This window comes from Arachis hypogaea, chromosome 3 (assembly GCF_003086295.3).
Source record: "Arachis hypogaea cultivar Tifrunner chromosome 3, arahy.Tifrunner.gnm2.J5K5, whole genome shotgun sequence".
Classification (NCBI taxonomy): domain Eukaryota; kingdom Viridiplantae; phylum Streptophyta; class Magnoliopsida; order Fabales; family Fabaceae; genus Arachis; species Arachis hypogaea.
In genome coordinates, this window is record NC_092038.1 from 99,523,488 (window position 1) to 99,534,405 (window position 10,918).

The following is a 10,918-nucleotide window of genomic DNA, read 5'->3' on the forward strand; positions in this document are numbered from 1 at the left end:
CGTGCGCGTCGTCCATGCATTCGCGTCGTTCGTGCAGCTTCCAATCAGCGTGGTTGCATCAGGCACGCGAGCGCATCACTGTGATTTCTTCCGTTTTGCGCAGTCGCGTCAGCCATGCGACCGCGTGACTTCTCGCTGGTCATCTCCTCAATTCTTTGTGTTCCTTCCATTTTTGCACACTTCATCTTCATTCCTTACGCCATTCCTGCCCTATGAAGCCTTAAACACTTAACACATAGATCACGGCATCGAATGGTACAAAGGAAGATAAAAATATACAACTAAAAGATCTTAGGAAGCAAGTTTTTAATCATAGGATATTTTTAGGAAGGAATTGTAAATACATGCAAATCATATGAATAAGTGGGCAAAGACTTGATAAAACCACACAATTAAACACAATATGAATCACAAAATAGTGGTTTATCAATGAATCTCTCCATCTCCTATGACTCGGAGGTGGAAGCCACTGCCTTCCCTTTCCTTATTCTAGAGGTTTCTCCAGCCTTAGGTGCCATTAATAGTTATGAAAAAACAAAAAGCAACACTTTTTCCCACACCAAACTTAAAAGGTTTGCTCGTCCTCGAGCAAAAGAAGAAAGAAAGGAGGAGGAGAAGAAGAAATAGAGGAGATGGAGGTGTGTGGGAATTCGGCCAAAGGGGTTAAGTGTTGGAGATATGTGAAATGGAAGGTGGTAAGGAGGGTTATATATATGGTAAGGGAGAGAAGGTAACCGTGTGGAGAATGGGTGGGTTTGGGAGGGCAATGGTTTGAATTTGAATGGTGAGGTAGGTGGGTGTTGCGGAATAGTGATATGGAAATGTGTGAAGAAGAGGGAGAGTGAGGTGTGGTAGGTGGGGATCCTGTGGGGTCCACAGATCCTGAGGTGTCAAGGATTTTGCATCCCTGCACCTTGCTGGCGTTAAACGCCCCTCTGTGTGCCTTTCTGGCGTTTAAACGCCAGGTTGCTACCCTTTTCTGGCGTTTAAACGCCCATAAAAGTGCCAGACTGGGCGTTTAAACGCCCATTTTTATACCTTTACTGGCGTTTAAACGCTAGTTCGCTTACCAGTTCTGGCATTTAAATTCCAGACTGCTGCCCATTTCTGGGATTTAAACGCCCAGAATGGTGCCAGGCTGGGCATTAAACGCCCATTTTGGTATTCTTACTGGCGTTTAAACGCCAGTAAGCTCGTCCTCCAGGGTATGCCATTTTTTATGCTGTTTTTTATTTTTCATTAATTTTTTTGCAGTTGTTTTTATGACTCCACATGATCATGATCCTAAAAAAACATAAAATTACATAGATAAATAAAATAAAATTGGGTTGCCTCCCAATAAGCGCTTCTTTAATGTCAATAGCTTGATAGTGAGCTATTTTCAGAGCTTCACAGATGCTCAGAGCATGATTGTGGCCTCCCAATTCCAAACTTAGAGTTTGAGTGTGGGGGCTCTGTCTAACTCTGTATTGAGAGAAGCTTTTCATGCTTCTTCTCCATGTTTATAGAAGAATATCCTTGAGCCTTAAACACAAGGTAGTCCTCAATCAATTGAAGGACTAACTTTCCTCTATCCAAATCAATTACAATCTTTGATGTGGCTAGGAAGCGTCTTCCAAGGATGATGGATTCATCCTCATCCTTCCCAGTGTCTAGGATTATGAAGTCAGCAGGGATGTAAAGGCCTTCAACCTTTACTAAGACATCCTCTACAACTCCATAAGCCTTTTTCATCGATCTGTCTGCCATCTCCAGTGAGATTCTTGCAGCTTGTACCTCAAAGATTCCTAGTTTCTCCATTACAGAGAGTGGCATGAGGTTGATACCTGACCCCAGGTCACACAGAGCCTTCTCAAAGGTCATGGTGCCAATGGTGCAATGTATTAAAAACCTTCCGGGATCGGGTTTCTTTTGAAGTATCTTCAACTGAACCAAGGCATGTAGTTCATTATTCAGCAATGGAGGTTCATCCTCCCAAGTCTCATTACCAAATAACTTGGCATTCAGCTTCATGATTGCTCCTAAATATTGAGCAATTTGCTCTTCAGTAGTAAATTCATCTTCTTCAGAAGAAGAATATTCTTCAGAGCTCATGAATGGTAATAAGAAGTTCAGTGGAATCTCTATGGTCTCTGTATGAGCCTCAGATTCCCTTGGTTCCTCATGAGGGAACTTTTTAGTGTTCAGTGGATGTCCATTGAGGTCTTCCTCATTGGGAACCACTGCCTCTTCCTCTTTTCCAGGTTTGGCCACGCCAGGTATGGTTATGGCCTTGCACTCTCTTTTTGGATTCTCTTCTACTCAGCTGACCCACTTGTGCCTCCAAATTTCTGATGGAGAACCTTGTTTCATTCATGAAACTGAGAGTGACCTTAGATATATCAGAGACTATGTTTGCTAAGCTAGAGAGGCTTTGCTCAGAATTCTCTATCTGTTGCTGAGAAGATGATGGAAAAAGTTTGCTATTGCCAAACTTGTTTCTCCCACCATTATTGTTATTAAAGCCTTGTTGAGGCTTCTATTGATCCTTCCATGAGAAATTTTGATGATTTCTCCATGAAGGATTATAGGTATTTTCATAAAATTCTCCCATGTAATTCACCGCTTCCATTGCAGGATTCTCAGGGTCATAAGCTTCTCCTTCAATGGAGGCTTCTTTAGCACTGCCAGATGCAGCTTGCAATCCAGTCAGATTCTGAGAAATCATCTTGACTTGCTGAGTCAATATTTTGTTCTTAGCCAATATGGCATTCAAAGTATCAATCTCAAGAACTCCTTTCTTCTGAGTCGCCCCATTATTCACAAGATTCCTTTCAGAAGTATACATGAACTGGTTATTTGCAACCATCTCAATGAGTTTCTGGGCTTCTGTAGGTATTTTAAGATGAAGGGATCCACTAGCAGAGTGATCCAATGACATCTTTGACAATTCAGACAGACCATCATAGAATATACATATGATGCTCCATTCTGGAAACATGTTAGAAGGACAACCTTTTGGTTAATTGCTTGTATCTTTCCCAAGCTTCATAGAGGGATTCACCTTCCTTCTGTCTGAAGGTTTGCACGTCCACTCTGAGCTTACTCATCTTTTGAGGTGGAAAGAATTTGGTCAAGAAAGCATTGACTAGTAGTGCATGAAAATGCAATCACACTCGCAATTCCGCACAACTAACCAGCAAGTGCACTGGGTCATCCAAGTAATACCTTACGTGAGTAAGGGTTGATCCAACGAGATTGTCTGCTTGAAGCAAGCTATGGTTACCTTGTAACTCTTAGTCAGGAGATTAATAATAAAAAGGGTTTTTGGTTGCAATATAATAAAAGAGCATGAAATAAAAGGTACTTGTGGTTCAATAATGGAGAATATGTTGGAGTTTTGGAGATGCTCTGTCATCTGGATCTCTGCTCTCCTACTATCTTCTTCTTCACGCACGCAAGGCTCCTTCCATGGCAAGCTGTATGTAGGGTGTCACTGTTGTCAATGGCTACTTCCCATCCTCTCAATGAAAATGGTCCATGTGCACTGTCACCGCACGGCTAATCATCTGTCGGTTCTCGATCATGTTGGAATAGAATCCAGTGATCCTTTTGCGTCTGTCACTACGCCCAACACTCGTGAGTTTGAAGCTCATCACAGTCATCCCTTTCCAGATCCTACTCGGAATACCACAGACAAGGTTTAGACCTTCCGGATCCCAGGAATGGCCACCAATAATCCTAGCTTATACCACGAAGACTCTGGATGCACGAATTTGATCACTCTATTGTCAGGAGAGGTACTCAAACCCGTGAACCAGGAACCCAAGATATACACATTCAATCTAAGATAAAACGGAGGTGGTTGTCAGGCACGCATTCATAAGTTGAGAATGGTGATGAGTGTCACGGATCATCACATTCATCATGTTTAAGTGCGAATGAATATCTTAGAATGGAAACAAGCGTGATTGAATAGAAAACAGTGGTAATTGCATTAATCCATCGAGACACAACAGAGCTCCTCACCCCCAACAATGGAGTTTAGAGACTCATGCCGTAGAGATACAATGTAAAACGTGAAAATGTCATGAGGTACAAAATAAATCTCTAAAAGTAGTTTTTATACTCAACTAGTAACCTAGGTTTACAGAAATGAGCAAACTAAGATAGGTAGTGCAGAAATCCACTTCTGAGGCCCACTTGGTGTGTGCTTGGGCTGAGCATTGGAGCTTTCACGTGCATAGGTTATTCCTGGAGTTAAACGCCAGCTTTGGTGCCAGTTTGGGTGTTTAACTCCAACTTTTATGCCAGTTCTGGCGTTTTGACGCTAGAAAAGGGCAGAGAGCTGGCGTTTTGACGCCAATTTACGTCATCAAAACTCACTCAAAATATGGACTATTAAATATTGCTAGAAAGCCCTGGATGTCTTCTTTCCAACGCAATTGAGAGCGCGCCATTTGGAGTTTTTTAGCTCCAGAAAATCCACTTTGAGTGCAGGGAGGTCAGAATCCAACAACATCTGCAGTCCTTTTTCAGCCTCTGAATAAGATTTTTGCTCAGGTACCTCAATTTCAGCCAGAAAATATATGAAATCACAGAAAAACACACAAACTCATAGTAAAGTCCAGAAATATGATTTTTGCACAAAAACTAATAAAAATATACTAAAAAGTAACCAAATCATACTAAAAACTATATAAAAACAATGCCAAAAAGCGTATAAATTATCCGCTCATCAACTAGCTTGTCCCAAGAGTTCAGGCTTTCTCTAAGTTGTGAGTCCAACCATGTTCTAGCTCTGTCTCTTACAGCAATGGGAAAAAGCATAGGTCTGTAGACCTCGGGATCAACCCCATTGGTCTTAACAGTATCACAGATCTGCAAGAATTCAGATAAGAACTGATGAGGGTCTTCTGATGGAAGTCCATGAAAATTGCAGTTCTATTGCATTAGAGAAACTAATTGAGGCTTAAGCTCAAAGTTGTTTGCTCCAATGGCAGAAATTGAGATGCTTCTTCGATAGAAGTTGGAAGTTGGTGCAGCATAGTCACCAAGCATCTTCCTTGCATTGTTGTTGGGTTCAGCCATGTCTGCTTCTTTTTTGAATCCTTCTGTTAGGTCCTCTCCGAAGTGTTGTGCTTTAGCTTCTCTTAGCTTCTTCTGCAGAGTCCTTTCGGGTTCAGGATCAGCTTCAACAAGAATGTTTTTATCTCTGTTCTTGCTCATATGAAAAAGAAGAGAACATAAAAGAAGAGGAATCCTCTATGTCACAGTATAGAGATTCCTTTATGTGAGTAGAAGAAGAGAAGAAGAGAAGAATGAGGTAGAGAGAAAATAAAGAGAATTTGAACACAGAGAGGGAGAGAGGGTTCGAATTTTAAGAAGGAGAGAAGTGTTAGTAAATAAATAAATAAATAAAAAGAGATGAAAGAGAGGGAATTTCAAAAATTAGAAGAAAAGAAAAGAAAAATATTTTTGTTTTTATTTTAATTATTGGTTAGTATTCGAAAATTAAGAAAGGAAGAAAATAAAATTAGAGTTTAAAACAATTAATTAATTAAAAAAAAGATTTTTGAAAAAGTTGTTAATTATTTTCGAAAATCAGAGAGAGAGAAAAGTAATTGGGTAGTTTTGAAAAAGATAAGAAATAGTAAGTTTTGAAAAGATAAGAAGTTAGAAAAAGATTTTGAAATTAAAATTTGAAAAAGATATGATTTGAAAAAAAATTGATTGAAAAAGATATGTTTGAAAAGATATGATTGAAATAGAGATTTAAAAGATTTGATTTTTAAAATTAAAATTGATGACTCGATTAACAAGAAACTAAAAGATATGATTCTAGAATTTAAAGATTGAACCTTTCTTAATAAGAAAGTAACAAATTTGAAAATTTTTGAATCAAATCCTTAATTGTTAGCAAGATTTTCGAAAATAAGAAATAAAAATAAGAAAAAGATTTTGAAAATCAATTTTTAAAATTTTTGAAAATATTAAGAAGAAAAATGAAAAAGGTTTGATTTTTTTGAAAAAGATTTGAAAAGATAGAATTTTTAAATTGAAATTTTGACTCGACTAATAAGAAACAACTAAATTTTTAAAAATTTTTTACTAAATCAACCCAAAATTTCGAAATTTATGAGTGAAATAAGGAAAAGATATATTTTTATTTTTGAATTTTAAAGAAGAAAGAGAAAAACAACAAAAATGACGCAAGACATGAAAATTTAAGATCAAAACCAATGATGCATGCAAGAACACTTTGAATGTCAAGATGAACACCAAGAACACTTTGAAGATCATGATGAACATCAAGAATATATTTTTGAAAAATTTTTAAGAAAAGAAACACATGCAAGACACCAAAGTTAAAAATTTTTAAACTTTTGACTCTAAAAATTTGAAAATGCATATGAAAAATAAGAAAAGACACAAAATAAGAAAATTAACAAGAACAACTTGAAGATCATAAAGAACATAATGCATGAATTTTCGAAAAATGCTAGAAAAATAAAAACATGCAATTGACACCAAACTTAGAAATTGACACTAAACTCAAACAAGAAACACAAAATATTTTTCATTTTATGATTTTATAATTTTTTTTGAAAAATTTTTGGAAAAACAAAAAAGAAGAAAAAAATTTTGAAAGATTTTTGAAAACTTTTTGAAAATAAAATAAAGGTTGAAACAAGAAGAAAATTACCTAATCTAAGCAACAAGATGAACCGTCAGTTGTCCAAACTCGAACAATCCCCGGCACAGCGCCAAAAACTTGGTGCACGGAATTGTGATACACAACTCCGATACAACTAACCAGCAAGTGCACTGGGTCGTCCAAGTAATACCTTACTTGAGTAAGGGTCGATCCCACGGAGATTGTTAGCTTGAAGCAAGCTATGGTCATCCTGTAAATCTTGGTCGGGTGGATTCAGAATGTTATGAGAGTTTAGATAATTAAAAGATAAATAAAACATGAAATAAGATAGGGATACTTATGCAATTCATTGGTGGGAGTTTCAGATAAGCATATGGAGATGCTTTGTTGCTCCTGAACTTCTGCTTTCGTATTGCCTTCATCCAATCATTCATGCTCCTTTCCATGGCAAGCTGTATGTTGGGGAATCACCGTTGTCAATGGCTACCGTCCGTCCTCTCAGTGAAAATGGTCCGGCTACGGGTTACGTAGGGCTAATTGTCTGTCGGTTCTCACTTGTGTTGGAATAAGATCCAATGATCCTTTTGCGCACTGTCACTGCACCCAACAGTCATGAGTTTGAAGCTCGTTGATAAGCGGATATTTTATACGCTTTTTGGGGGTAATTTCATGTAGATTTTAGTATATTTTAGTTAGTTTTTAGTATAATTTTTATTAGTTATTAGGCAAAATTTATATTTCTGGACTTTACTATGTATTTTTGTGTTTTTCTGTAATTTCAGGTATTTTCTGGCTGAAGTTGAGGGAGCTGAGCAAAAATCTGATTTAGGCTGAAAAAGGACTGCTGATGTTGTTGGATTTTGACCTCCCTGCACTCGGAATAGATTTTTTGGAGCTACAGAAGCCCAATTGGCGCGCTCTCAATTGGGTTGGAAAGTAGACATCCAGGGCTTTCTAGCAATATATAATAGTCTATACTTTGCACGAAGATAGATGATGTAAACTGGCGTTCAACGCCAGTTCCATGTTGCAGTTTGGCGTTCAGCGCCAGAAACAGGTTGCAAGTTGGAGTTCAACGCCAGAAACAGGTTACAACCTGGCGTTCAACTCCAGAAACAGCCCAGACACGTGAGAAGCTTAAGTCTCAGCCTCAGCACACACCAAGTAGGCCCCATAAGTGGATTTCTGCACTATCCATCCTAGTTTACTCATTTTCTGTAAACCTAGGTTACTAGTTTAGTATTTAAACAACTTTTAGAGATTTATTTTGTATCTCATGACATTTTTAGATCTGAATTTTGTACTCTTTGATGGCATGAGTCTCTAAACTCCATTGTTGGAGGTGAGGAGCTCTACAGCATCTCGATGAATTAATGCAATTATTTCTGTTTTCCATTCAAACACGCTTGTTCCTATCTAAGATGTTCATTCACGCTTCACTATGAAGAAGGTGATGATCTGTGACACTCATCACCTTCCTCAATCCACAAACGTGAACCTGACAACCACCTCTGTTCTACATTAGATTGAATGAGTATCTCTTAGATTCCTTAATCAGAATCTTCGTGGTGTAAGCTAGAATTCATTGGCAGCATCCTTGAGAATCCGGAAGGTTTGAACCTTATCTGTGGTATTCTGAGTAGGATTCAAGGATTGGATAACTGTGACGAGCTTCAAACTCGTGATTGTTGGGCGTGATGACAAACGCAAAAGAATCGATGGATTCTATTCCGACATGATCGAGAACCGATAGATGATTAGCCGTGATGTGACAGAGCATTTAGACCATTTTCACTGAGAGGATGGGAAGTAGCCATTGACAATGGTGATGCCCTACATATAGCTTGCCATGGAAGGAGCCTTGCATTTATGAAAGTGAGAAAGAATTATGTTGCAGGAATTCAGAGGACAAAGCATCTCCAAAACTCCAACATATTCTCCATTACTGCATAATAAGTATTTATTTCATGCTCTTTTACTTTTTACAATTGAAACTAAAAATTATTATTGATATTATATCCTGACTAAGAATAATAAGATAACCATAGCTTGCTTCAAGCCAACAATCTCTTGGGATTCGACCCTTACTCACTCAAGGTATTACTTGGACGACCCAGTGCACTTGCTGGTTAGTTGTACGACGCTGTGAGAAATAGTCCATTAATATTGGCATACACAATTTCGTGCACCAAGTTTTTGGTGCCGTTGCCGCGGATTGTTCGAGTTTGAACAACTGACGGTGATTCTTGTTACTTAGATTAGGAAAAATTTGTCTTTTTAGTTTAGAGTCACTAGGATTGCATCTTCTATTATTCCTTTTAAAAATTTCTCAAAAATATTATTTTTCTTTATTTGAATTTTTGTTTTTTTTTATGAGTTTAGTGTCATGTTCTAAGTTTGGTGTCAATTGCATGCTTTTCTTTGTCTTTCAATTTTCGAATTGCATGTTCTTTGTTTTTCTTTGATCTTCAAATTGTTCTTGTCAATTTTTTTTATTTGATCTTTGATTTTTCTTGTTCTGTGTGTTTTCGTGTTTTCCTTGTGCTTTTTCAAAATATTAGTTTTCAAAAATAATTTTTTTATACAATATTAAAACACATTACATTTATAGCTCAGTTGGCTAGAGCGTTGGCTTATGTTCTTGGCAATTGGGTATCTTCCTTTTAAAACTTTTTTTTTTCAAAAATAATTTTCTTTGATTAAATCTTGTGCCAAACTTTAAGTTTGGTGTTTTCTTGTTAATCTTTCTTTAATTTTCGAAAATTTTATTGTGGTTTTCTAAAAATTTTAAGTTTGGTGTTCTTTCTTTTGTTCTTGTTGTTCTTGTGAGTCTTCAAAGTGTTCTTGAGTCTTCTTTGTGTTTTGATCTTAAAATTTTTAAGTTTGGTATTTCTTGGTGTTTTCCGTCCAAAAATTTCGAAAACAAGGAGTATTAGATCTAAAAATTTTAAGTCTTGGATCTTTTGTGTGTTTTTCTCTTTCATCATAAAATTCAAAATTCAAAAAAAAATTAATAAATATATTTTTTCTAACTAATTTTAAAGCAATTATTTCGAAATTTAAAAAAAAAAAGAAAAAAATTTTCGGATTTCATTTTTAAAATTTTAAAATTATAGCTTTTTCAAAAATATTCTAACCACTTTCTCTCTCCTCACTTTTTTGAATTTCTTCATAAAATATTTTCAAATTCTTTTTGTTTTCCTTTTTATTTTAGTTTTTATTTTATTTTATTTTATTATTTCGAAACCTTCTCTATAATAATAAAATAAATAAAATAAATTCACATCGTCTCCCTTTCCCATTATGGACTTAAGTGGAAATGAACAGTCCAAAAGGACTCTGGGGTCGTATGCTAACCCCACTACTGCTTCATATGGGAGTAGTATCTGTATATCCTCCATTGGAGTTAGTAGTTTTGAATTGAACCCTCAGCTCATTATCATGGTGCAGCAAAGTTGCCAGTGTTCCGGTCTTCCACAGGAAGAACCTACAGAGTTTCTGGCATAGTTTTTACAAATTGCTGACACAGTACATGATAAGGAAGTAGATCAGGATGTCTACAGATTGTTACTGTTTTCATTTGCTGTAAAAGACCAAGCTAAGAGGTGGTTAAATAACCAACCTAAGGACAGCATAAAGACATGGAAACAGCTGTCAGAAAATTTTTTGAATCACTATTTTCCTCCAAAACGGATGACACAGCTAAGGCTGAGCATCCAAGGCTTTAAACAAGGCGATAATGAATCCCTTTATGATGCCTGGGAGAGATACAGAGAGATGCTGAGAAAATGCCCCTCTAAAATGTTTTCAATGTGGGTGCAGTTAGACATCTTCTATTATGGGCTTACAGAGAGAGCTCAGACTTCTCTAGACCACTCAGCTGGTGGATCTATACACATGAGAAAGACAATAGAAGAAGCTCAAGAGCTTATTGATACAGTTGCCAGAAATCAGCATCTGTACCTAAGCAATGAACCTTCTATCAACGAAGAGGCTAAAACAGTAACTACTGAACTCAGTTCTGCAGAACAAGCTACTAAATTCAATTAGCAATTAGATTTTCTAACAAAACAGCTAGCTGAATTCAAGGAAATATTGCAAGAAACAAGAATGGCTAATATGAATATGGAAGTGTAGTTGAAGCAAACAGAACAGCAGTGATCAAAACAAATAACAGAAGAATGCCAAGCAGTTCAATTAAAAAGTGAAAAAACATTAAATACCCCACTTCAAGACAGCAGGAAGCCAAGAAATGAACAGACTGCTACCCAAAATCACTCT